Here is a 23,307-nt window from a genome sequence, read left to right on the forward strand (position 1 = left end):
CCAGACAGACAGACATAGAGAAGAAGTGAAAGACATACAGAAGTAAGAAGGGTAAAAAGCCCCGAGGCGAAAGGTAGATAAAGAGAAACGAGTTAAATTAAATTAAAAGAGCTAGCCAGAAATGTGACTAAGCTAGGCCAAGCATTCAAAACTAACAAGTTTCTGTGTCATGGTTTGGGAGCTGGTTGGTGGCCCAAAAGAAAAAGCTTGGAACACATCAGTTAATCAATTTACAAATTTTCAGCTGCCACAGACTAAGGTGGCAAAAATACTAACAAAATTGGAATCCAGTGTTAACTGCATATTCCATTTAAAATCATACTCACCTCTTCTACTAGAAATGATTTGCCTGGCAAAGATGCCAGTTATGTATCTGGCCCAGAGAAGGGAACTGGGCAAATGTGGTTTCTGACAAACACTTTTTCACCACGTGCTTGCAGCCTCTACTGAAGTCAGCCTTTGTTTTAGAAGAATGCTGATATAGCTTCAAAATAGCTGCCTTTTAGCCACCCTAAAACCTTTTGCTGACAGAAGGAATTCATATTATACGGGTTGTAAGAAAAAAAACAAAAGATCCAAAGGTTGTAATAGTGTTGATGAGCATTTAATTTGCAGGAAGCCTGATGCATGGCAGAGTAGGAGTGGAGGGAGGACACAGCAGGAGGAGGTCTAGTGGGGGCCCAGGGCAGGGCCTCTCTAATGGGCACCTCCTCCCACTAGACAGGAGGAATGAAGGACGAAAATATTTCTTCAAGAGTGTAACCCGCCTCAAGTTCTTAATAAATGCTTATGTCTAAATGCTGTAAGGTCAATGCAGAGAAACACGTGAGAAAAAACTAAAATAGAGGTAGGGAATATATTTCATATACATATAAATTTTTGCAGTCAGAATTTCAAAATCATGTCAATACAAGTTGCCAATAAGGTTACTAAACTACGCGGTTATCAAATTAAGCTCCTTATGTAAGATGGAGTTAGAAAAACAAGCTAAAGGAAAGCTCAGCCTAGAATAACTTGAATGATATTTTTAATCAGCACATTCTGGAGGAGTGTCTGTGTTCTGATAATTGAGATTACTTGAGAAGCATTTACTTTAAAAACATTTGAACTGCATTTGCTGACACTGAGCAAACATATCAGAACTGAGATTCTAATTTGATTCTCATACCTTATAATCATTCTGTACAACTACAATTCAATACATTAGAGTGTAGCTAGAGTTTTTCTGCCTGGCCCACAGTCAGGACAAATCTCTCACCCGCCAGTCCCAAGCCGCTCAAACCCGATCAAGTAAACACAGAGACTTATATTGGTTACAAACTGTATGGCCGTGGCAGGCTTCTTGCTAACTGTTCTTACAGCTTAAATTAATCCATTTCTATTAATCTATACCTTGCCACGTGGCTTGTGGCTTACCGGTACTTTACATCTTCCTTGTCCTGATGGCGGCTGGCAGTGTCTCCTCACTCAGCCTTCCACTTCTCAGCTCTATTCTCCTCCTTGTCCCGCCTATACTTCCTGCCTGGCCACGGGCCAATCAGTGATTTATTTATTGACCAATCAGCAACACATTTGACATACAGACCATCCCACAGCATTAGAGTTAAATAATCATTAGGTACATTGATACATAAGTAATTTTGTAGTTAAATATGCCATATTTTTATTTATAGAATCAAGTTAATATTTTAAAAGACAAAAAACAAAGCCCTATCCAATCTAATTTCTCTTAAACTTTGATTACACACTAACTTCAAACAGAAATTATTGTCACAAAAAAATTCCCTTCTTATTTTGTTTAATGGGAGAATGTAAGTGAACATAATTTTAAATTTCGTCACTTAGCAACTATACCTCAATTTAAAAAGATTTTGGAATGTTTAGAGAAAACAGGTGTAAAAATAGTCATCTTCCAAATTATTTAATGTGATAGTTACAAATCATTTTAAGGAAACATCAAACACAATGTACTCCTCCAGGATAACTTAAAAACTTCAAATATGAGTTAACTCATTGAAATTTCCAACCTACAACTTCTTTGAATCTTTTCATCTATCTAAAATGTTTTGAAACACAGAGCAGAAAAAGGTGAAATCTCAGATTCATTTATGAAATAATTCTAGCTTATTTATCAGAAATGCAAGAAATAGCTTGGAGTATGCTTTGAGTCGAAAATGCCCCCTGCATGGTCTCTGGCAGGTGGTCAGGTTTTAGTAGGTGGTGGTGTAGGAGGCAGGACCCTGCTGGAAGTCAGCCACTAAGAGTGAGACTGAGGACCACAGTTCAGCAGAGCAGTGAGTTCCCTTCATTGTTTCCTGGTGCATGCCCTCACTTCTGCCCTCCCTCAGGCAGCCACAATGCCCTGCCTGTGGTGAGAGCCAAAGTTATCTTTTGAGTTTTAATTACTGTGTCTAAGAGATCTAGAAAACAAAAATGCCTCTAATCTGTAAGCCCACTTGCTCAAGGCCAAATACTTTCTGAAATGCTGTAAGATATCGTTTATGGAAGATAACAAGCTACACATTTTTGCTCCACTAAACAAGTGTGTTGTACCCAACTACAGGGGATGTGCTTGATCACATGTAGGTGGGAGCAGCCTAGGCAGGAAATACATCAGGATGTATGCTTGCCCCTGACTGGACGTAGGCGGGAGGTACACAGGCAGGAAGTATGTCAGGATATGTGCTTGTCCCTGATTAGAGCTGGTGGGAAATACATAACCTTATGTGTTTGCCTTTATAAGCCTCTGCAAAATGTTACGCATTGCTATTTTCTGGGAACTCCCAGAATGGTTCTGGCTAGAGTCCATTATCTTGGCCTATATTTAATAAAAACTTGCTTTAAATTTGGTTGAAAATTGTAGTAGTGGTTTTATTCTTGCACAGTGAAATTAATACCTGCCTATGCTGATATTCTGAAATCCCCTTACATCATGGGCCAAAATAAATCTTTGCACACACTAGTTCTTCAGTCAGTTATCTGTGACAGTGATTCAAAGTTAACTCACAGTCAAAGTGACTGAGGATTGTTTAAAGGGATTTAAACTTAAGCAGAATGAACTGGGGAGAGGTGCACATGCATCTTCCCTCATTCTCCCCTTTTTTAGCACTTTACAGGAAGGATGATTACATAAATCACTGTCCTTGATTAGAGAAAGGGCCATACCTGTTCTAGCTTTCTTCCTCACTGAAGCGCTTAGATAAGTCACTTCTCCTTTCTTCTACAGTTAAGTGATTAGATTGATCATTGGTCTGGTTTATTTCTAACAAGGCTGGGTCTCTAGTGACTTAACAGCAGATGACTAGGGGAGGTGGATTATAGAAATAAAGGGCAATTAATGCTCCTTTTTCTGCAGTTTTCTCCATAAATACAGCAAACATGTAGCCCTGTGGAAAGAATTGTGTTGGCTCACATGCTCACTATGAATGTCCATGCTCTCTGTAGCCAATGTAGACAAATTTATTCTGCCAGGACACTTGACATGGTGTTGGAAATGATGAGAGAGGAATTAAAATAATTTCAATCTCCATTTGCTAAATCCTCTCTCAACCAGCATTAAACAATAATCAATATGATCAAAATTCTAAACTAACAAAATACCAAGCTAGTGGCTTTATACTTTTAAATAGTATGTGTTTAGCAGTTCGTTAGAGATCCATTGAAGAGATGCTCAGTGGTTCATAGTCCTTAACTACTCTTGAAGATGACCTGTGCTGCATTCCCAGCACTAACAAGGTGGTTCATAACCTTCTTTAACTCCAGTTCCAGAGGATCTTCTTCTTTCATCCTCCACAGCAACCAACATACACATGGTGCACATGTATACCTGCATCAAAGCTCTCACATACATAAAATAAATAAATTCAAAAAAACAGTTTTTAAAAAGGAAAAACAAAAAACTATTTGAAAATTATTTTAATTATTTAGACATATATACATGTGTGTTTGATTATGTCTATAATAAAATGTGTCAAGAAATACTAACCAGTTGTAATCTATGTGTATATATGATTTTGAAAATTATAATATGTAGTTTTAAATGTATATGAATAAATGCTAATCAATTATAATTTATTGTGAGATGTTAGATACTTTATGAAAGATTAGGTATTAATTTTAAAGCCCTCTTCACACCTTCATAGAAGCCAATAATAAAAGAGCAGAATCCCAAGTTTCACTTCCTAAAATACCCCTTTTTTCATGAAATAGGACTGGCAAAGATTCTACCATGACCTTCACACTCCATTCCCAGGTGGAAAATACTATATTTGAGAGTATCTTTATTTTCTCAAAGGAAATGGGAGCTATTCTAGATAATAATGACAGTATATCATAGAGGACTTCGTTCTGCACTGTTTGGGCAAGAATACATGACTAGAGCAAACATATTTAATTAGTGAGGCACATCCTCAGGGGCCTAAGGAGTCAGGCTTGTGAAAAACAGTGCTGTAAACATAATACTCTAATTGAACTGCATTCAAGTTTAATGAAGTTGAATTGATAGCTGAAAATTAAGTGATGTAATGTGTATTTCAGATGTTTTTAATCTTCTTACATCAATTGTTTTGAAAACAATAAAATACAATAAAACATTCTTTAGAATGGTGAGGTTAGGGAAAGAGAAAACTACATTTATGTGCCATAAATGTTTAAGATATAATTATAAAATTACAAAGTTAATGCCCAAAATATAAGCGGAGAGAGGCCTGTTAAGGAATATTTGCTCTAGAAAGGCAGATTTGCTTCTGTGAAGCTCTACTCTCTATCAAGCAGTATAGTTAATTCATTCACACTTAGGTATTTGTGTTTTTTTCTCACTATAACTCAATGAGAAATATTTGCTGGGGTCAAATGTAATACTCTAGGATTGGTTATACCAGGCTTATTTTATCGTATGGTCACCAAGCCCCATGTCATGGTATCCTAAGAAAGATACAGGAATTGGAGGAGTCAGAGACCATGGTTTCAATATGAAGAAAAAAATAACAAAAACCAAATTCTTCCTTTCCTTTATCTTGCTTTCTTAAAACTTGCTTTTTTTTTCAGGCTCCTTCCCCTCTGTTTCTCTTCCCTAAGTATATACCTTTGAACTAAATGTGAAGCATCTTTTTAACCTGGGAGTTACCATTTTCTTCTTTCCTTTTTTGGGGGGGGGGTGGCAAGCAATTAAAAGTTTCATACTTGAGTCAGATGTGTTTTGATAAAGTTCATCAACTACAATGTCTGCTTGGAGTTGTTATAGTCAATAGGAGACAACATTGCTGTTCATAAGGGAAAAATATTTATTGAACCACATGAAACTAACCAATATTTAATGAAGGACAATACAGTAAAAGCTGAAATGGTGTGAAGTAGTATTATCACAACAGTACTGGGATGTCTTAGAGGTTGCTGGAATAGCTGAGCACATGTATGCGCAAATGTCACAATTCTGCTACATGCATAGGTGATAGCTGTTCTTCGTTGTCAACTTGACTACATCTGGAATGAACTACAATTAAGAAATGGAGGGCACACCAGTCATCCGAATCTTGAGGCTAGAAGATACAGATGTTTTATCCAGATCTTGAGGCTGGAAGATACACCTTTAATCTAGGCTACACCTTCTGCTGGAAGCCTATATAAGAACAATGGAAGAAGAGAGGGTTTGTTCATTCTTCGCCTGCTTGTCCTTGTCTTGCCAGCATATCCATTCCTTCACTGGTATTATAGCCTTCTTCTTTGGGATTCCAGCATGTACAAAAGACCAGCTGAGATAGCCAACCTTGTAGAACTCAGCAACTACCAGATTCTTCGACTTTCCATTCATAACTAGCCATTGTTGGATTAGTTGGATTGCAACTTGTAAGTCATTCCAATAAATTCTTTATATATATGAAGAGAGGGAGAAGAAAAAGATAAGTTCTGTGACTCTAGAGAACTCTGACTAATACATCATACTCAGCACAAAAGCATACATCTGTTCAGAGAAACAAGAGCTAAATAACATATAAGCATTGCTCTAATAGCAAGTAAAGTGTGCCATAGTCACACCAAGGAGTAAAATCTGGTTCATTCTCATTCAGGTCAAACAGAGCAGAAGCTGAGTGTGAGAATGCATGTATTATTTATGTAAGACATGAAAGCACACCACATACATCTTAAAGCTTGGAAGAATGGTTATGTTTTAATATGAGGGATTTCTTGAGTACTATTACAATTAGAGTTTAATGAGAATTAACTGAACAATGTGCTCATTATATATAGTCTTATTTCTCTACCTAAATATCATTATGTATCTATTATTTATCTTTCTATCTACTACCTACACACACACACACACACACACACACACACACACACACACACACACACACTATACCATGATAGGCCATTTTGAAAATTAATAGAGCAGAGTAGCATATTGCTGTAATCCCAGAACTCAGGAGGCTGAAAAAGGAGAAAAGACCGTGTTTGAGGATAAGATGGTCTTTTAGGTGAATTACAGATCAGTCAGGGCTACGTAGAGAGAATCTGTCAAAACAAAAAGGTTTTAGATTTTAAAAAACTGCCTTTATTTCACTTGATGTTCAAAACAAAAAAATGCACTAAAACTATTCATTAATAGAAAACATAGACACAGGCATTGTTACACTATTGCCAGAAATATTGATTTTTGGTTTGTGGTATTTCTACAGAGGTAGCCAATGTATTAACCAAGAAAAACAAAACAAATAAAATTGTAGTTTGGCTAAATACTTTCAAATTAACAGGGTATTAAAATGGTCACCTTTATCAATTCACAAACTTTTTAACAGCTGTAAAAATACAAAATTAATTTGAAAAAAAAGTGTGTGCATACTAAAATATACCCTATTTGACTTGAGAAACTTTGAATGTCACCACTGCAGAGAAAAGTTCATTTTCTTTCTAAAGTCTATGTATACAAATGACCTTCATTTGCTTTTTCAGCTTAAGTTCTCATTTTTGTTATTCTACTTATTGTCTCCTTTTTTTCAGAGACGTATGATGGCATATTATATCCTAGACACAATTCTGTATTGTATATATTTAGAGTAAATGAGAGGAATACGATCCTTTATCAAATAGATACCAACCCAATGGAAACAATCTACATAATGAAAAATAGGTATGTGGGACTTTAATCCTTGTCACCATCCCAAACCCTCATTCACAGCTGGTGGGAGGATTTGAGATGGTTTTGTTTTTATTTTATTATGTACAGCTGAAATGATCCTAATACATCTGATAAACAAACAAATGAAGAATACGTGTGTGTGTGTGTGTGTGTGTGTGTGTGTGTGTGTGTGTGTGTGTGTGAGAGAGACACAGAGAGAGAGAGAGAGAGAGAGAGAGAGAGAGAAGGAAGGAGAGGAGAGGGGTGTTGAGGAGGAAGGAGGGATGAGGCATCACAAAATATCCATGAGGAAAAAGTGTGACACATTCCAGCTATCTGCCTGGGAAAAGATGGAAAGGCATACTGAATTTCTAATGATGCTTATAATAATAAGTACTGAGTCAAGAGCTAACTCTTATCTGCCTTTATCTTTACTCTACATGCATCCTTTGGTTTTGAGGTGGTATGGAAAAATTAGTACTACCTACTAACACAGAGAATATGTGAGCCTTACTAAGTAGATTACAATCCTCATTGAGTGAAAATTCGGATTATTCCTTCTGTAAAGGGAAGTCATCTTGTACCCAAAGATGGACAGCTGTTTCTAAGGTGTATTGTTGAGTAAGTCACTTTATAGCTGCCAGATGCACAAAGGCTGAGACTTGAATGGGTGAGAGGAAGGAGGCTGTTAGTTAAGGCTTCCTGTCACTTTCATGAGCAAGCTGAACTTTAACCAATTGTGGCTTGAAAGGGGATTAGGTTAATTCAGATGTCAGAAGGAAAGAACTCTCAAAATATCAAAACATTTTTTTTTTCTAGGCAGTGGTGGTGCATGCCTTCAATTTCAGCACTTGGGATGCAGAGGCAGGCAGATCCCTGAGTTCAAGGCCAGCTTGGACTACAAAACAAATTTCAGGACAGCCAAGATTGTTACACAGAGAAACCCTGTCTTGAAAAACAAACAAACAAGAATTTTTTTTTTTTCTGTTTCCTTTCCTTCTCTGGAATTAAAAACAGTGACCACTATCTTTAGTAGTGAATGGATTTTTAGTGAAATTCCTTATATAAAGAGAAAGGTTGTTAATTATTTCCCATGATGGATATTAACAAAGAAGGAGAGTTCATGCTTTTGGTTTTGAGATTGTTTTTGTTTTTGTTTTTTTTTGTTTTTTGTTTTTTTTTTTTTGTTTGTTTGTTTTTGTTTTTTCGAGACAGGGTTTCTCTGTGTAGCTTTGTGCCTTTCCTGGAACTCGCTTTGGAGACCAGGCTGGCCTCGAACTCACAGAGATCCTCCTGGCTCTGCCTCCCGAGTGCTGGGATTAAAGGCGTGCGCCACCACCGCCCGGCTGTTTTTGTTTTTTAAACAGTATCTCACTATGTCACCCATACTGGTCTCAAATTTGCAATCCTCTTGCCTCACTTTCCTGAACTCCTGATAATGCTGTATTCTTTCATTCCTTCAATCAAAAGTTTAGCTAGGTCTTCGTATTACTAACAAAACTGTTTTGAACTGGTCCTTTTTTTTTGAGGAAAAGTACAATAACTTCCTTTTGTTTCTTCTTTTTTTAAATCAGTTTTAAGATTGCCCCCACAATAGAAACATGTATGTATTTATCTAAAAGGAGAAAATGAAAAGTAATAAAACAGATAAGATTAAAGCAATATTTTATTGCTTTAGGTTTATTTTCTCATAGTTTAAGGTCAATTCCAACAGGCAAACAAGCTTCAAGTTAAATATATAAAAATAATTCAACACACCAATAACTTCTAATTCTCTCAAGGAATGGAAATTGCTGGGGAGCTTTTTACATTTTAATGGGAAGAATAAACCTAACTTGGGCAGAAGTTACAAAATCTTTCTACAAAACAGTATTCAATAAAATATTCCATCGAGTTTCACATTCATCATAAAGGCATGACTACTTTATTAAGCATATTTAAATGTCACTTAAAAAAACCAATCTTATTTTCTAAACTGGCTTTTTGTTAGGTCTCACTGTAGGGGCAGGGCAGGTCCCACTTGCTCACTTGAGGAAAGCTATTTTTTAAAAATTATTGTCATGTATCTATGATCCACTGTGTATGAGCAAATGGATGGATTTAGCTGCTCTGCTTTTCATTTTTAAATTGTTATTTAGCATAGTTTCCTAATTAGATTATTTTGAAGCACTATGGGACTCTGTAAAACCCTTCAGTGTGCATCCAGTAGCTGGTCAAATGAACATGTGAGAAGCCTTCATATATAAGCTCAGATTTCTACTTTTTCTCAGTTACATTTCTAGAAATTAAGTACTGTGTTTGTCAAAAGACCAATTTTAAGCTTCTAAGAATCTATTTCCATTTTCCTTTTCAAGATAAAGGTATTCAGTCAATGTTAAAGTGAATTAATTTTGTTCTATCAGATTCTTCAATTATTTTCTCAGCATTAAACCTTCAACACTTAGGTAATTAATTGGTTTTCTTTACAAGATGGTTGCTGTTAAAGGGATTACTTTCAGAGAAATTTATATGCAGTGAAACTGATAACAGACTATTTGGAAATACTCAAACTACCATCAAATCAGGTAAGCTCCTAAATTGGTTTTATTAATGCCATCAACATTTCAGCATTGATGTCAGTAGCTAGTAGTATTCACAACATGTGCTCTTAGATGCTCAAGGATCCTTGTGACTGTCCTGCAGGCAGGTTTGCCATTGGAACTACGGTGAGCTCAGCATCATGCAACTGGGCAGCAAACAGGTGAATCTAAGAGGTTAAACAAAACTTGTGTATCATTTGAAATTAATGGATCCATCAGCTATAACTCACAAATATTTTCCTAACTTTTTATATTATTTCTTCCATTATATAAAGTGGGCTCATGAAGTAAAGAAGTTTAAAATATTCTTCTTTATGTAATAAAACTGACACTGAAGAACACCCACTTACTTGGATATTGTGGTGATATTTTATTTGTGCTGAAATCTGGTGATATTTTATATGTGATTTAATAAAGCTTGCCTGGAAATCAGAGGAAAGCCAGCCACTATAGTAAACACAAATTCTGGCAGTGGTAGCACATTCCCTTAATCCTATCACTTAGTAGGTAGTGTCTCTGTGTGTTCAAGACCACACTAGGGAACACAGCCAAGCATGGTAACACATGCCTTTAATCCCAGTACCAACCATAGAGACCTGGAGATCTGTACAGACAGACAGAAAGTGACAGAGCTGTGTAGAAAGAGGAAATGAGGTAGCTGGTCTAAGATAGCCAATGACAGGGTAGAACAGCAAGGCAATAAAGGCATGCGTAGACGGGAAGTAACTCACATTTGGAAGATGAAGAGTTGATGAGGTAAGGTTGGCTGGTGGGTTATCCTATTTCCCTGATCTAAGGTTTTCACCCCTATATTTGGCTCCGTGTTTTTTATTTAATAAGACCATTTAGAAATTTGTCTATAGGATATGACATTTTCAGATTCAGAAATGGATTACAAACAGAATTTGTATTCTACTTTAAACTAAATTCTACCAACATATCTTAAAAAAGAACTCTAAATAGGATTTTCAAGGTGGTGATATGTACAACCACCAAATTTTCAATTATGCTATGTTCAGCCAATTGTAGGATGGAGAGTTATTGGCTATAGAATCCAATGAGTATCGTCACTTAGAAACTCTATTTCTCAAAAATGTTATGTGGAAAATATTGTGTTAGGTATTGGCCTCAGCATTATGATATTGTCACAATATATGACAAATAATGACATTTAAATAGGTCTTTGCAGAATGGACAAGAAACATGATCTTAAATTAGGAGACAATTTACTTGTAAGTTTGAGCATATTAACTTAAAATAGGTATATTAGGTTTCAAAGAATTTTCTAATATTATAATTGATACTCCACATATCCAGATGGATCCCATACATTCCATTCCAGGTTCCATACTTCTGGGAATTAATATGAGGCTTAACCAATAATTCTATTCATCAATGTATGCTGCAACATGATAGCGTTATACCTACCAGGTCAACTGAATTTTGAGTCATCATGACATCCAAAATGTTCTTTTTTCATCCCTTCAACATGCTACATCCTTTATCACAGTCTTGTCTTTGGACATACTTTGTACTTAGTCTGGTGGCTTGAACCATGCTTTCTTACTCCCTAAATTTTGGCTTATATTTTAGAAAGGGGAGTTTATTTTGCTTAAAATAGTTTCCCTAGCTACTCACAAATACAAAACATTGAATTGGGCTCTAAAGTTGCTGAATACATGAGAGAATTCAAAAATGAATCATCTGCCCATGAAACATGACCCATTTACCAGTATCTAAAACAAATGACATCTAGAACACTGTAAGTATAAGGCACTTTATGAAGGAGCAGGAGGCAAAGAAGATAGACAGATGCTGCACAACAAAAAATGCTCCAAATCTTAGCTATTTCTGTTCTCAGAATTCCATTTGATCATGCCACGATGACAGATTCCTCATGAGCCTTCCCCCATGCAATGTTCAATCCTTTATCTTCTTTCACTCATTTTCCCCCAGTATCACATCTTTTCTCCTCTTGCAAATAAAGAAATGTGTCTTATTCTTAATTTTAACATAAAGTCACCAGGGTGTCATTTTATAAGTCATTTCCCTTTGTTTTCAAGCATTTATAGACTCTCTCTTATATTTCAGTGATAACTCTATCTAAAAAAAGAAGTATTTCAAATTTCTGAAATAAGGCAAGGCAAAGTGAAATTGCATACCCTTCTACTTTACTACTTACGCATTAACTAGTGCATCTGAGGAACATTTAAATAAATAAAATGCACCTTTAATTCACTGTCTATTGTTAATTAAAAGAAGCAATGTTACTACTAAATGGTTGCAAGTGGCTTTCTAGTTTGTAAAAAGAGCAATTCAAAAGTGTAATGTCACTTGACTGTGTATGTCTGTCATTCACTATGTACCAAAGCTCACCATCTTTTGTCAACAATCTTTCATGCATGTCTCTAGAGCTCTTATCACATACTTCTCCTTAGCACAAGTTTCACCATTCTCTATTTGTACATTAGTTAGTTAAATAACTACTTAGTTATATTTATTTGCGTGATGGCACATTTGGGACTTGGGAAACATTATAGGTCATCAGTTTTAAGTGTTGAAAAGCATCAACACTTAAAGTATTCTGTTAAAGAATGATGTTTTCATCTTCTAAACTGAATTGCAACATCAGCTTTTGTGATACTACCTTGGTTACCTTTTACACCAACAGTAATTAACACATGGTAAGATTCTAGATCAATAATGCAACAGATAAAATGCTACAGTATCAGGCCTTGCATTATCTCTGTGTAGCAGATCATTTCTTGACACTCTAATTTTTAAATTAAAATTTAAAAGTCATATGGTCCAAAAAAAATCCCTCATATTTACACTAAAAACATACTACTAAAAATCCATAAGCAATATGAGATAATTACTATAGTTTATATTCATCATGGGTTGTTTAACATATACCAAAACCTGAAGTTATCTTTGGCCAATGAGCTCTGTTGCAATATCACTATGTAAGGAAATGTGTCCCTGCATTTTTTAGGAACATCACAGAGAATCAAGCAAAAATAATGCAAAGGAAAATCAGTTATAGGTCTATGGCACTCTATCAATCATAATCTTGGTTACTTAATTTATAGTAGTTACAAGCAAAAACTAAGTTTATAAGAATATATGCATGTATATTTATGTGGACAAAATTATACAACTGCACTCATATATGTTATAAAAATAATTTATAGAAAACATTTTAACTGATAGTTAATTGATATGAGACTATCTATTTGCCTTTTAGTAAGCATGAAGATTTGGCTATAGAAAAGTTACTATAAACAAATATGCCTAAAACCAAAAAACCAAAAGGCACACAAAAAATCTGGAGTCCATTTTTTTAATGTTGATAATTTTGTTATAAAGTGAAGGGATAAGTGGATTCCTGCCATTTAATTTTATCATATAGTTTAATCATATGAATGGTCTTTACATTTTCTTATGACTTTTCTGGTGTTATTCAGATATATACAAAATATTCTTTCTTTGTGTATAATACATGCATAGACCAAATTCATCCCACAATACTTTTATTCACTCTCTTTTTGAATAAAGAATAAAGAGATGGGGATATTGTCATTCAAACTTAGACATCAACTAAGCATGAATCATCTTAGGAAATGGTTCCAGGATGTTTTGAGGTCAGTTTTTGGGTCTCTTATCTTTTCCTAGTTTAATTTTCTTTAATGCCTCTTTTGCTTCTTCTACCTTCCTTGTTTTTTCTGTTGTCTACCAGTCCTTAAGCTTGCCGATGTACTAAGTGTATCTTGTTCAGCTCTTTGTGGTCCCTGGGGCTCATGAGGATCAGGACAGCATAGGACTGTATTAAAGATGTTGATACACACAACCTGGCATATTCCTTTGTAAAACTACATTTAATCAGCTCTATCATATAACAACTAACATTAACAACACAGACAGTCTAAACCTACCAGATACAAGGGATCAAAAACAGCTGGAGAAAAGTTTAATGCACTCAAGGTATGCAGTAGTTATCATTAACCCAAGAGATATCTATAGACCTCATATCTCTAAAAGGTTCTCAGATGATTCAAATAGTTACCATCCCTTATGAAATCCGTTATCCTCACTGAAAATATTACAAGGAAACCTTGTTTCAACTCTTATCTTGCTGGGCTTTGCTGATTGGATTTTAGAGTGGCTGAGCTTACTGCACTTCAACAGATGAGGTCAATATTGAAAAGCAACCTGCACCTGGGTTTCACATTCACTCACTAACACTGCCTGGGAATTACCACTTGTACAGACAAAACCACACACATGTATAAAATGAGCCTAGAAGGAGAAAAACCCATTGTGTGTCTCTGAAAGGTACAGAATTAATGAGAAATGGTAATGTTGTATCTTGTAGGTTTTCTGTTAGTTATTGTGCTGGCCATTGTGAAACTCCCATGTGTATTGAAATCAGCAGAACTGTTACAGATATGCAGTGGTAGTCCATCAACTTAAATTGTATTACTCCTCCGGGGCATCAAAATTGATCTCTGTAACACATTAATTAAATTTCAATAAGTCAATCCAAATCCATTCCATTTTAAGTTCTGATTTTAGTTATCTCTAATAGCTTATGTCCTCTGAGTGCTTCTCACAGATTAAACGTAAATTCTCAACAATAGGAAAGGCATTTTGATATATGTATTTTTGAGATTCACCTGAAAAGAAAAGAAAGATGTAGCAGTAATCGCCATCCATCCATCCATCCATCCAAGTGCTGGCTCACTGACTGAAAAATAAATCTGACTTTTGTTATATCAATAATCAAAGTGGCAAATACTGGAAAAGCACAATAAAAATCAATGTTTTTCTTAACCACTGGGGAAAACAGTGAAAAATGAAAATGAATCAAATTCTATTTACCACGATGGCATTAATGAGTGATACACAACAGCAAAAATAAAGAGGAACAAAACAGACTGAAAAAGTGAGAAGTCCAACGTAATTTTGAGTCAGAAAATATTCAAAAGTACAAATATAGAAGTGGTATCATCCTATTAATGTAAAATATAACATTTTGATTTTGGTAATTATAAGAAACATGGAGGGGAGTAACTAAGTTTATAGCAGTACTTACTCATCTGGGATTTAGTATGGAGAGACGGATTCAATTTATGGAAATATAACAAATCTATTTTTATAATACAATAGAGATTTTAATAGAAATAATTAGAATATATTTTCCTGAGTAATAGTATTAAAATAAAGTTAATATTATTAGCAAGTAATAAAAAAATCAGTATAACCTCATACCTACAACATATGTAAATTATTTTACTATGGAATTTTAGAGAATGGACATGTCATTCATAACACCATTACTTTACACATGGTTTAGAACAAACTAAGTGTTTGATAAACACTAATTAAAGATATTAATGGTTAAAATAGCTATCATTATAAATACATAGAAATGATGGAAAGTAGATCACAGTGGGAACAGGATATTTATTTTAAAAACTGAAGTTAGACCCAAATGGTAGATAAGGATTGAAATTACCTGAGGAAATTACTTATGTGGCTTTAAGCTACTTTCAAATAGACATCAGTGTTAGTTAATGACAAGGGCATATTTGAACATGTAACATAACAAACAATAAAAATTATAATAGTTAAAATTATAATAGTCAGTTACAGAGAATAACTGGTCCTGGTGTGTTGGGATGGTTAGTTTTATGTCAACTTGATACAAGGTAGAGTCATTTGGGAACAGAAAACCTCCACTGAAAACAATGTGCCCAAAAGATTGGTCTGTGGTTAAGCCTGTCGTGCATTTTTTTTTTGATTGATCACTATGGGCAGTGCCACCTCTGGTAGGTGGTCCTGGGAGCTATGAGAGAGCAGATTGAGCAAACCATGGGAGCAATTCAGTAAACACCACTCCTCCATGACCTCTGTATCAGTTCCTGTATCCCAGTTCTTGTCCTGACTTCCTCTGATGATGGGATGATGGACTGTGATTTATAAGTGTAAATGTCATAAACCATTCCTCCCCAAGATGTTTTTTGGTCATGATGCTTTATCAAACAATAGAAATCTTAGCTAAGACAGGTGCCCAGCCCCAAGTGATACATTTAAACACAATTCCTTCACCCAAGGCTTGAGGACCATCTCCAAAAAGGGGGAAGAAATATTGCTGGGGCCAACGGACCAGGATGTCTACTGTGAGATTGTATCTTCTAGCTATGGCAGGGAAGCTATAAAATGGATATGAAATCACAACAACATGGCTGACTAAACAAGACCTGAACAATTCCAAATCCAGTTGACACCCCAATGTGGATGGGGGAAATTTCATGGAGCCTGACCCCCCAGAAGTAGAGCAAAAGCAGGTAACTTCCGAGAGATACAGAATTAGTCTTCTTCAGGGAATAAGCGCTCTTGATTGGTTGTTTAATACCACATGATCAGCTCTAGAAAACTGTTATTTAAGACAACATTGGATGAACTCAGTCGGTTGTATTTATATGCTTATTCATTTATATGTATATGTAACAGCAATTGTTAGAGAGGAGGAGGCCATAAATTTGGGAACAGGGGTCATGAGATAGGAAGGAAGTGAAGGAGATATGATGTGTATATATATATATATATATATATATATATATATATATATATATATAACTACATTCAATTATACAATTAAATAGTTATCATTTAACTATATATAATTAATTAAAAATATAAAACAATGATATATATAATTATTGTATTTAACTAAATTATAAGTCATGTGATGGGGGTTGGGAACTAATATCATTAGCCTTTCTATTAATAATCCATATAACATATTTTTGAAGTCTCTTTCTAGGTTTGTCATAACCGTGCATATCTATTATTAGCAACCATAAAATCTTAAGCAAGTTAGTTCTTTGTGGAAATTTGCCTTATAAGATAAACTGAAACCCCCAAGGCCTGTGTGCTGTGTCTGCATGTATGTCTGTAGACCATGTGCTTGATGACCTCAGAGACCAGAGAGGATGGGAGTCGTTGGTACTAGAGATATCCAAACAGTTGTTGGATGCCATGAGTGTACCAGGAATTGAACCTGGGTCCTCTGAAAGAGCAGCAAGTGCCTTCAATCCCCAAGCAATCCCTCCAGCCCTTATGTTTATTTTTAATTACCTATATATGTGTACATCTGTGTTTTCTTTGCAGGTAAGTGCAGCGTCCAAAACGGCCAGAAGGGAATATAGGAATCCCCTGGACCTGAAATTACAGAAGACTGTGAGCTACCCAACATAGGTTCTGGGGACCAAACTGGGTTCTTTCCAAGAACCCTACATGCCCCATGAGATCTTAACTGCTGGGCCATCTCTCTAACCCCTACTATCTTCAGGAAATAAGAGTTCCTTCCTTCCTTCCTTTATTTTTTTAAGATGGAATTCTGCTCTTCAGAGAGGCTGAATAGCAAGTAACTCACCTCCTCTCCTTACATGAGTCCTCCAAAAAGCCCCTCCCCCCAATACTTTTCCTTGCCCCTCCTTAAAATCTCTTTTTCACCTGGCTTCTCCCTACCACTTCCTGTCAGCTAGTTGCTAACTCAGCCTCCTGACTGCAGGTGAATTTTATTTAATCAAACACATTTTTGCATCATTAAACAAATGTTCCAGAGCATAAACAAAAGTAACACACCTTAAAATAATATGTACATTTCCCTCTTTTTGTCTAAACAAAAAATGAAAAGTTTTAACTTTAACATAATAAGAATGTATACAATAAGAACAATTATCAAGTAAAGGTTACATTCACAATGTAATTAATTCCAGTTCATTTGTGTCTGGCAAATTAAAAGAAAATATTCCATTACCTATCCTATCCTAATGAATCCAAACTTTTATACCTAATTTACTCTCTATCATAACTAAGGAAAACTGCAACTATAACTATTTAGTCTTCAACTCTATCAAAGACTCCAGAAGGATAATATTATTTGAGTAAACAAAAAGGGCATTGCAAACAACCTTCAAATCTCTAGAAATGACAGAGGCATCTGACTGCCTGGACAATCCCCCAAAGCTCCTTCAGCAACTTTGGGGCATCCATCTTCAGCCTACAGGCCCATAGTGTCTGGCAGACTTCTCAGTGAAGCAGGAAATTTGAAGGACTGTCTTGCCTTGTACTGGCAAAGTTCATCAGTTGCTTTTCTCTGTGTCCTGCAGAATATCTGACAGAGTCTTCTGTGAAGCACTTCCTTCCTTTCTTTCATTTATTCTTCTCTCACACAATATATCCCTACTGGAGTTTGTCCTCCCTCTACTCCTTCCAGTCTCCCGCCTCCCCTCCATTTAGATTCACTCCTACTCTGTTTGCCTTCAGAAAAGTGTAGGCTTCCCAGGGATATCAACCAAACCTCATAAGGAATTACGATAAGACTCTGGATGAGGCAACACAGTAGGAGGAAAAAGGCCAGAAGAGCAGGCAGGAGAGTCAGAGACAACCCGCACTGGTGTGGCAGGCCAGTAGCACAATGGATAATGCATCTAACTATGGATCAGAACTAAGAGCTTCTTAATGGTGACTGTAGAATTAAATATCATAAAATGTGAAGGAGCATCCATTGATGACTGAATCACTATGACAAAGTGTCTTCTGCTATTCTTCTAAAGTTGGAGATGAATTAAGCCTCTCGAAGAGCTGTCTCTGATTTACATCTACTTTCAAATTCTGAGACAGGGATCTAGCATGGAAACAGCAAGGAGGTAGCCAGAACAAAAGAGAAAAAATGCATTTTTAAGAGTTTGGAGAATCACAATTTTTTCCTAAAACTTTTTAGTTTTTGAGAATATAATATAGTCACATCATTTCCCCCTACCTTTTCTTCCCTCTACCCCTTCCCATGTACTGCCTCCACATGCTCTCATTGAAATCCATTGTTCCTTTTTCTCTAATTGTTACTACATACATACATGCATACATACACAAATACATGCATGTGCCTATTCTTAAATATACAAATGAAACCGGAGGAGTCTATAGAAAGTTATCCATATGCATATATGTTCAGAGTTGACCATTTGGCATTGGGTAACTCCAATTGTTTTTTGGCTATTTTCTCTTTGGGGGGGGGCCACCACCCAGGTCCCAAATAAATACAGAGGCTTATCTTAATTATGAATGCTTGACCTTAGCTTGGCTTATTTGTCCTTAAACTATCCCGACTGCCTTTTGCCTCTGGGCTTTTCCCATTCTCTTAACTTCTGTAAATCGTACTCTTACTCCATGACTTGCTGTGTAGCTGGGTGGCTGGTCCCTGAAGTCTTCCTCCTTCTCTGGTTACTTCCTGTCTCCTCCCAGATTTATCCTTCAATATATTCTTTCTTTCTGCCTTCCAGCCCCACCTATTTCTCTCTCCTGCCTCACTATTGGCCATTTAGTTATTTATTAGACCGTCAGGTGTTTTAGACAGTCAAAGTAACATAGCGTCACAGAGTTAAACAAATGCAACATAAACAAAAGTAACACACCTTAAAATAATATTCTATAACAAATTGGTGTACTTTTTCCTGAGAAAGACTATTATCCTCAGCATTCCTTAGTGGCTTGTTTTTCCTTGTCTAGGGTTGAGGCCTCTTAAACTTTCCACCTTCCATGTTAGCATATCTATTGGTGTTATCCTGGTTCACATCAGGTTAACTATCCATGTTGATGAGACTTCATGGGTATAACTTCTCTGATATTTCTTCTAGGAGGCACAATCTCTCTCACAGCAAACTTCCTGTTCCTCTAGCTCTTATAACCTTTCTGCCCTGCTTCCACAAAGATCCCTAAGCCATAGGTGCAGGAGAATAACATTTTTTAAAATAAAAAACCTTTCAGTTTCCAAGTTCTTAATCTCATCTTCAAAGTCTCATAGGAAGGAGAATATTTTTCCCTGGTGTGGGAATTGTACAGTTAAAAAACAAACAAACCAACAAAAACCTGGTTTCTTTCCCAGTCCATCCTAGATTCTTCTCTTCTCCTATAATCTTCAAATTCCTACCTTTCCTGATTTTTTAAAATTGGATACTACAAACAGATATGCCACTGAGATCACATTTTACTTCAGCCAAATTTACAAGGAAAGCCTGTTCCTGTGCACAGGGGACCATGAAGGAATTTTGTGCACATAATGTACAAATGTAGATTTGAGCCTCATTTTAGAATCACTCAACTCAGCTGCCAATCAAACAAGACCAAGGACTGAGACAGCACTGAGCAAGGGCAGAGGGGCAGGTTCCATGGGAAACTTATCTGTGGCAGAGTGGGAAATGAAAGCACTCTCTACTTCTGGGGATATCTGCTGATGTGTAGTCACAATCCTGTGTACTTCACCTGGTGCTGGCACTGCTGAGACATGAGAATGGGAACCAGAGCTTGAGTATCAAAGCTTTGTCATAACAGGAAAGAAGCAGAAGTAAACATGTGGCTAAGTCATTGGTTTTTAAAAGAAACTTCACTTTCAAGACATGGCACATGCTATACTTTGGAAAAATCCTTATATTGAAAGTTGTTCCAGAGGGTACCACTATTGGATGCTGGTGCAACTGTTACAAAGTTGGCTGATATGGGAAGAAAGTAGTTTTTCAGGAGTGGACCTTGAGACAGTTTTGGGACTACAGACTAATTTCTTCTGTATTTTCACTTCCTGGCATCTCATTTAATTAAACATAAGAACTCTTCAGACTTTTTCACTCTCCAGCAATGACAAAGGAGTGGTTAGCATATGAATCATTGTCAGCACTACTCATATAGGAGTATGGAGAATTACAACTCTCCATTATAACAGATACAAGCAAGAGATTACTTGCTGTTGTAAACCAAGTAACAACCCCAATCAGACATTTTTTGGAACTTACATTATAAGGTACTTATCTTCAGGAAGTATAATATTCATCTTTGGATCTCTAGAACTTCAGGTATATTGGCTTGTACAAGCCAGTGTGGGTGATCAATATATTTATAAAGTAGATATGGACACTGGATTCAGCACCTTGGAGGAATAAGATGCAGCAGCTATTATCCCCATATAAAATAATTAAGCCCCCCTCTTTTCTATCCAAGACATTTTATTGAAAAGAAGATAAAGACTCCCAAACACATGACAAAACCAGTTAAAGAGGATACTTTTAGAAGATGACGATCAGTAAAGAGTGGGGTATTTGACAGTGATAGTGTCCAGGCAGAGACGCGGGGAAGATAAGAGTACCAGGAAATACAGACAGGGGAAGGCGAGGTGTTTAGGGAGGAGTGGCAGACACAAAGCGCTGATCGCAGATATTGGTGGTGGACTCAAAACCTGAAAGAGCAAGCTTCAGACAAGCCAGCAAAAGAAAGTGGGAGATGCAGAATATCTGTGACTGGGAAGCTACAAAACCATTCTGGAAAACTAAGACTCAGACACATGTCATATAGAAAAAGTGAAATATTTACACAGACGATGGGCACATGAAGAAATCACAGTAGAGTACATGAAGCTCACACTTGTCCAAATTCAGGAAAAGTTAGCATTTGGTGGCTACTTTGAAAAACATGGAAAAAACACATTTGGTTTTTGAAATGCTTGGTTTTGCATAGCATATACATGAGTACATTTGTATTATTTTCAAAATTCATATAAACCACCCCAAAGACTCAAGAATCTAGTGATTTCAAAGATCACCTACATTATTTGCAAAGAACACAAAGCACTGATGATGTTCTATATTAAACTTTGTCTATTATCCTATTATATGCTCCCCCTTCATAAATAAACCAATAATTTTGGTTACTGGATTGTTTTTCCTTGGAAATTTAAGGAAATAAAAATAAATGAACATTTCATAAAGGTATTTGGAGACATTTCTATTTGTCGTATGGTTTAAAGCCCACACTGATTAGAGTGGAAATAAAGAAAATTAGACTCTTACAGGCTATATGTATACTAAACTACTAATTCCAGGGTGCTACTGAAGAAATCATTTTGTAAGAATATTTGCTTAAATTTTGTTCTCATCTCTAGGAATCTGGTAGAAGCAAATAGATACAGTGACTTTCATTGCCTGCTAATACAAGACAATTTATAATATAGCCTGGGGCTGAAAAAGGCAGATGCTGTCATGTTATAATAAGACTAGAGTTATTAGTTATTTGTTTCCTATAAATAAGGTCAAAGTTATGTTAATAGAAGTAATATGACTTTCTCACAAAGACCAGATGGGGACCTTGGAAATTTGTGAATCATCACAAAGGTAGCCATCGGGGGTGTGTGTGTGTGTGTGTGTGTGTGTGTGTGTGTGTGTGTGTGTGTGTGTCTACTTTGAGATACTTCTAGGCTGAAGTGAAGCATCCTGCCACACTCCGTGATCTGTTTCCTCTCTCCAGATGGGAAGGTCATCATTAAATTCCCTCAACACAACCAGCAGATAAAGAAGTCCTAAAACCCTTTTCTCTTCAAATTGGAAGAAAAGCTGGCAGCTTACAGAAGATGCCTCCAATTACAAAGCTGGAAAGACAGTGATGACTGAAAACAAGGTTTTGGGGAATCTTGAATGTGTGTATGTGAATGGTAGTGATTCAAGATAAAGGGGAAAGAAGTTACAGAGAGAACTGAAGGAAAGGAACAGACAGGGGAGAGGCTGATGAGTTTGACATCCACATTTGACAGCTATTCACTGTGCATCTGAGACTTGCTTCCTGTCATGGATCCTGCTGGGAGCAGCCAGATAGCTACAGCACCTCAACCTCCATTCATGCAACTTTGAACAAGAAGTATATTAGTTTTATTTTTGTTGCTGTGATAAATACCATTACTAAAACCAACCTTCAGGAGAGGGGGAAAGCAAAGGGAGCCAGAGCAAAAGCTCAAGGAAGGAACCTGGAGAGAGGTACTGAGGCAGAGACCATGAAGGGATGCTGCTTACTCGCTTACTCTCATTGCTTTCTCAATTTTCCTTCTTATACAACACTGGCTGTCATTCCAGGAGTGGCACCAACCACAGTGGACTGGGTCTATCCACATCAATCATTAAGAAAGACATGTCCACGGCCCAATCTGAAGGAGGCAATTCCTCTGTTGAGGTTCGCTCTTCTCGGGTGACTCTAGTTAGTGTCAAGTTGACAAAAACTAACCAGCAGAGGTAGCTTCGAGTCAACTGATACACAAAGTCACTTATTAATAATTAGTACAGAAAAAGGAGCTTAGAGTACAGAATAGCTGTACCAATGTAATTGGAAATTTTTCTGTGTTCTGCCCAGTCCTGTGGCTGCTCAGACCCAAATAAACATACAGAAGCTTATATTATTTTTAAACTATGGCCATGGCAGGCTTCTTGCTAGCTAGCTCCTATATCTTAAATTAATCCATTTCTATAGATCTATACTTTGCCACGTGACTTGTGGCTTATCGATACCTTTACATCTTGCTTTTCCTGGCAGTGGCTAGTAGCGTCTGCCCCACTCTCCTTTCTTCTCTCTCTACCTCTGTTGGATTTTCCCACCTGGCTCTGTGCTGCCCTGCCATAGGCCAATGTAGCTTTATTTATTAACCAATCAGAGCAACACATATTCATAGCATACAGAAAGACATTCCACAGCATTCCCCCTTTTCTATCTAATCAAAAAGGAAGGCTTTAA

This window comes from Peromyscus californicus, unplaced genomic scaffold (genome assembly GCF_007827085.1).
Source record: "Peromyscus californicus insignis strain IS unplaced genomic scaffold, ASM782708v3 Scaffold_6__1_contigs__length_162567912, whole genome shotgun sequence".
Taxonomy (NCBI): Eukaryota; Metazoa; Chordata; class Mammalia; order Rodentia; family Cricetidae; genus Peromyscus; species Peromyscus californicus.